The 5,389-nt window shown below is 42.0% G+C and overlaps 1 long non-coding RNA gene across 1 annotated transcript; it reads right to left on the bottom strand.

Moving 5' to 3' along the window:
* Window positions 1–1,119: 1,119 nt before the first annotated feature.
* Window positions 1,120–5,117, bottom strand: LOC103586236. Its single transcript, XR_550128.1, has 2 exons — window positions 5,036–5,117; window positions 1,120–1,594 (listed from the first exon to the last, which is right to left on the bottom strand). It is a non-coding gene; the product is annotated as an uncharacterized LOC103586236 (long non-coding RNA).
* Between the last annotated feature and the right edge of the window lie 272 nt (window positions 5,118–5,389).

Raw genomic sequence — 5,389 nt, 5'->3', positions numbered from 1 at the left:
TCACTTTCAGCCCTCGGATAAAATTTTAGCCTTTCCTGGGCGTGTTCATGTGGCTGGCTATTTTCAGCTTTATTATCATCCACCCAGCGATAGGCCAATTGTTACTGAGCAATTAAGATCCACCTTTAACTCTAGATGCAGAAGGAAATGTTAAGGGGTTGCAAGAATTTTTCATCAAATTCTGCCAAATTTAAAACTATAAAAAGGAATCATTTATCTTTTTTAAAAGGAGGGGGGAGGAAGGAGCAAATGCCGTGTACAAAGTCAAAGAGAGTCAATCAGATTCTGTTTTCTCAAATACATTCCATGGGTCTCAAAAAGCATACAACTCCTAAAGCTTTGTCTCCGCCTGGTATCTGCCCCACCTTTAACTCTAGATGCAGAAGGAAATGTTAAGGGGTTGCAAGAATCTTTCATCAAATTCTGCCAAATTTAAAACTATAAAAAGGAATCATTTATCTTTTTTAAAAGGAGGGGGAAGGAAGGAGCAAATGCCGTGTACAAAGTCAAAGAGAGTCAATCAGATTCTGTTTTCTCAAGTACATTCCATGGGTCTCAAAAAGCATACAACTCCTAAAGCTTTGTCTCCGCCTGGTATCTGCAGCAATTAAAAAATAAACTGCAAAAAATATCTGAATTGTAGTAGAACATACTATTTTTGTAACAGGTTTTACAGAAGCTTTTTTATTTATAGCTTTTAAAGGTTGTAATTGTGCCTTTTATGGCATTGGGAACTCTTAATTTTATGTCCTCTAAACTACCAGAAAAGCATGGTTATTATTATAATATGAAATAACTTTTTTATTTATAGCTTTTAAAGGTTGTAATTGTGCCTTTTATGGCATTGGGGACTCTTAATTTTATGTCCTCTAAACTACCAGAAAAGCATGGTTATTATTATAATATGAAATAAAGAATAGAAACTATGCTCCTAATTTAACTAGTCACTTCTGGTATTTCTCAAGCTTATAGAAACCAAAAACACTTATAAGATATCTGTTCTTTGATTTTCTTAATGAAATGCACACACATGTTATTTTTTATAATGTAAGCATATGCTTGCACATGTATGATCTTTACGAATTTATTTAGCAAGAAACCAAATATGTGAGGAAAACAGACTTTCAAGCAGTGCTTTAATTGTCATTCATGCGTGTTCTACAGATCATTACTGAATGTTTACAGGTCCTGCATGGAATAACTTTACACCAAAGAAGAGGGTAACATATCTTCATTGTTTATAAAAATGACAGCTTCTAATGGCCCATATTAGCTTTAACACAAACTATTAAATCCCCTTCATTACATTTTTCTGTGTTCTGTTTCAGCATCTCGCTAGCTCTGGGAAGTAGGTGCAAACTCCTAAGGAAACACGAGCACACATTGAGACGATTACAGATCATGGTTATTAGATAAGCCTCGGGAGGATGTTTTTCTTGGGCTGCTCACAAGCATTTTGAAAGAGTCGTGTTCCAGGTTTGAGGTCCCATGTTTCTTCCTCGTAAACTATGAGCAGCTGTAGCACATGACCTACTTCTGTAGGGCCCTGTAATGATTTCCTTCCTTCGGAGGCTTCAGGAGTCCTCCTTCTGCCCTGTGAAAAAAGGGACAAATATTTTAATCCAAGCAAAATGCTGAAGCAGGTTTTGTTGGTTTCAGGGAAGAAACTCAATACAGCTCCAGCACTGAGTGTAGGCCTCAAATTGGAACCATCTGGTCTGCAGAAGGGCTCTGAGACCTTTGGGGAAGACAGAGACAGCCTTGCCTACGGCTGCAGCCCATACACCTGCAGAGATGGCTGGCATCTTGGAAAGCACTGGACTCACCCAGGAATTGGAACCATTTACATGGCAGGGAAGCCCTGGCGGCCTGGCATTAGCACTTGGGAATGTCATGTAAGGATGGGTGACAATTGCTCAGGTGACAGCTCCATAAGCAAATATTCCTCGTAACGAAAGGAATGCCTCCTTATTCTTTTAGAACATAGACACAAATCAGACACAAATTCATAACTCTTTCTTTTTAGCAGTCAGGGAAGAAAGTCCTCAGGAAACTATAGGTTAGTGTATACAATATTTTTAGAGTTACCCTTAAAGCTGGGGTTGGGGGGAACACATTTAAAAAGCAACATATACCTGTTCGGAATTATCTATATTCTTTTTATTTTCTTGTTTAGAGGGTTATTATTCCTGTTGGCTAGTTTTCCTTTCCAGCGAAGGGAAAGCACTTTTGGAATGTGCTCTAATATCTAAAGCTAGGAGACTAGACCAGTTCCTGGGAGGTTATTTTAAATAAATAATTTTTTAAATTTTTGTGTTGCAAACTCTCTGTGGGTGAGGGATGAGAGTATCAGCCCATTTCCAATAAAAAGACAAGAACCTTTGCTTAGCCAGATAACAGAAATCTTATTATTTAATTTTAAAACCAGCTTGGAATATATTTTCTAGAAAGAAAATAGGACATATAAAGAACAGATTGAAATTGAACACAGGTTGTTCATTTAATAAATATATTTTACAAATATTGGTTGATGAGAAATATATCATTTTTAATCTGGGTTTTAAATTATTTACTGTGGTTAGAAGCATAATGAGTCCAGTGTGGCCATTACAGAATCCTAACTCATGTGACCAAACTTGACACCCCGGTGGGGGGCCTCACTTGAACCTCAATGCCCAAATCAGAGGCTGATTTACCCAAAAAGGGCCAAAGGTGGCGATTCAGAGAAAATACAGGAGAGATGGTTGCAATCTTGAGTTTAAATTTTTAGAAGTGTAAATTTATCTGGTTTCTTCTAACTAATCTTTTTAAATAAGCCAGTGGACCATAATTTTTTGCTTATTGTAAATAAATGTATTGGTTTATTGCCATTAAGTGTATTGACCAATGGAAATGACACATCAAGATGTAGATAATATAAATGAAGTAAAAATATTATATTTTTTAAAAATGAGGAATTGTTAGAAGGAAAACATTTTTTTTTTAATTCCAAGGGGAAAATAAGAATTTAAAAGTAACATTTGGATAGCAAGAACATCTCTCCTTTTTAAAAAGTTCTAAGGAAATACACAGTGCAAGGTTCCCAGGCACACCAGGAGGGGCAACCTGACTGCTGTGTCTCGATTCTGAGATTCTGAGGCATCCTCACATGCACACTTTGTCATGAGTCCCTGGGAGGGGTGCAACAGGGTTGTGCACCTTGGGCTGACTTTTTTGCCCTATTCCGAATTCATATGCATGAATCTAAATTTTTAACCAAATCTTCGTCCTCTCTCCTCTTGAGGCTGTTCCACACTCCTGCCCAGGCCCCCGGCTGCACCCAGCCAGCTCCTCCTCTCTCCCCACCCAGCAGCCTGCACCGCTGCTGAGCACAGGGTGAGACTTAATGGAGCTGAGCACACTTCCTACCAAGCTTCCTGTGCGAAACCAGTCAGCTGAGACTGGGAAAGACCCGCCATCACACGCCAGAAGCCAGGGGAAAACCAAATGGCGAGCCTGCTGCAGGGGCGGCTTCCAGAAAGCTTCTGCCTGTCTTAGGGCTATTCTTTTGACACCTTTAATAGGGGCTTGGGTTTTTCTAGAAAACATTGGCACTGTCTCACTCATGTAGCTCTGCAAGAATAGCCATACCTACACTGTCCCACCAACTCCAATGAGTTGTGAAATTCTGAGACGTATCAATGCCTAGACTTGGAGAATTAAGAAATCCTGCAGTGTGTCTTCATGAGTCATTTTAAATACAGGGTTTGATACCATCAACTTAGCTCCTGAATTAAAGCAGTGATTATAACAATCACAAAGCAACAAGGTCAACGTTCTGATGGTTTTATTTGAAAAGCACCCTTTTCTACAAAAGAGAACTAATCAATATGAAATACACATATATTTGAGAGAAAAGCCCACCCTGTACTCAGGAAAGGCAAACAGTTGGGAGTGGGCGATTTCGGATTTGATTTATGAACTGGGAAACTACTTCTGACCTAAAAAAAACTTTTTTTGGCCAAAATGGTCAGGAGGTGATGAATTCTGACTTCCCAGCCCTTCACTGCCAAATCTTAACTGCCTGAAAACTTACAGAAATGTTTGATTAAAACTAGAATAAAAAATCTCCAGTTGCCTTCAGCAAACCACAGCACAAGGGTGGGAAAAACAGTGCCAGGTTGCAGCTGAAGTATAGTTACTTGGCGACTGCTGAAAGTACTGCTCCCTTCCTGTTTAATAATTAATTCAACTTTAAAGCCCCAAGGATCTGGACTCAGCACCAGCTTCACAAAGCAGTACAGAAACAAAATGCTTCCAGAACTGGAGGGGGGATAGAGGAAGAAAGAATCTAACATTTCAAGAAACATCACCACATGGGGCCAGCAAGCGGGGGGTGGGGTTTGGAGGTGGAAAGATCCAGGCTGGAGAAATTCAAAATAAAATAAATACACACAAAAGCAAGGTTATTCACGGCCACTGGCACCAGGACTGGGAGCGGCACAGTGAGCCGGAAGTCATCCACTGGGGACGCAGGCGAGGTGCCCGCGGGCGCGTGGGGACCACGAGGGCGATGGGCTCAGTGTCTGGGGAGGGGAGGCCCGGCCGCGCCTCCATCGGCGGCCCCTGTCACAGGTGGGCAGTCGGCCCTGCCTTCCTCCCCTGTCCTCTGACCCAGATGCACCCCAGCCCCGCAATCTCCCACCAGGGGAACGGCTGCAGATGACCCTGATGTGAGACAACGCGAGGGCAGCTGGAGGGAAACGTGGGCACACCGCACACACGCGTGCACGGGGCAGGGCACGGACTCGCCGAGCGGCAGCTGCTCTGTGAAAACCCAGCAAGTCCCCAGACTGAAACATTCAGGTACCGAAGTTAACACCCAGCACAGCCGCAGCCAGCTGCAGAAACGAGCCGGACATCCAGTGGGGCCTGCACTGTGCTTTGCGATTGTTGTGAATCGTTTGCTCTAAGTTGGTGAATTCGGTGCAGAGAGTAATACTTTGCAAATGATGTCAACAGGCAGAAGCCACTAAAAGCGCGTCAAATCTCTTACCAGACACAGGGCAGGAGGAAGAATGTTCCAGAATGACCGCAGGCAGACCCACCTCCAACACACGGACTGTTCCTGTGCATCAGGAAGATCAAGCATCCCTCAGCTCTGCCAAGAGAGGGCCCACACCAGCAGCGAGCAGATTAATTAAACCAAATGAAGGCCCAAGCGGCCAAAGAAAAGGGAAGAGCTATTTAAACACCAAATTGTATTTACTTTTTACTTGTTATTATTATAAAGAAGACAGCGTAGAACGCTCAGGCAGATCCTCTGAGGCTGTAGTCGGGTATTCTGGAAAGACATTCATGTAAATGATGGAGTTGAACAAATAATGAAATACCCGAGTATTTTTCCTAA

Source organism: Galeopterus variegatus, unplaced genomic scaffold (genome assembly GCF_000696425.1).
Source record: "Galeopterus variegatus unplaced genomic scaffold, G_variegatus-3.0.2 Scaffold321, whole genome shotgun sequence".
NCBI lineage: Eukaryota > Metazoa > Chordata > Mammalia > Dermoptera > Cynocephalidae > Galeopterus > Galeopterus variegatus.
The sequence above is the reverse complement of the archived record's forward strand: the minus strand, read 5'-3'. Positions and strand labels throughout refer to the sequence as shown.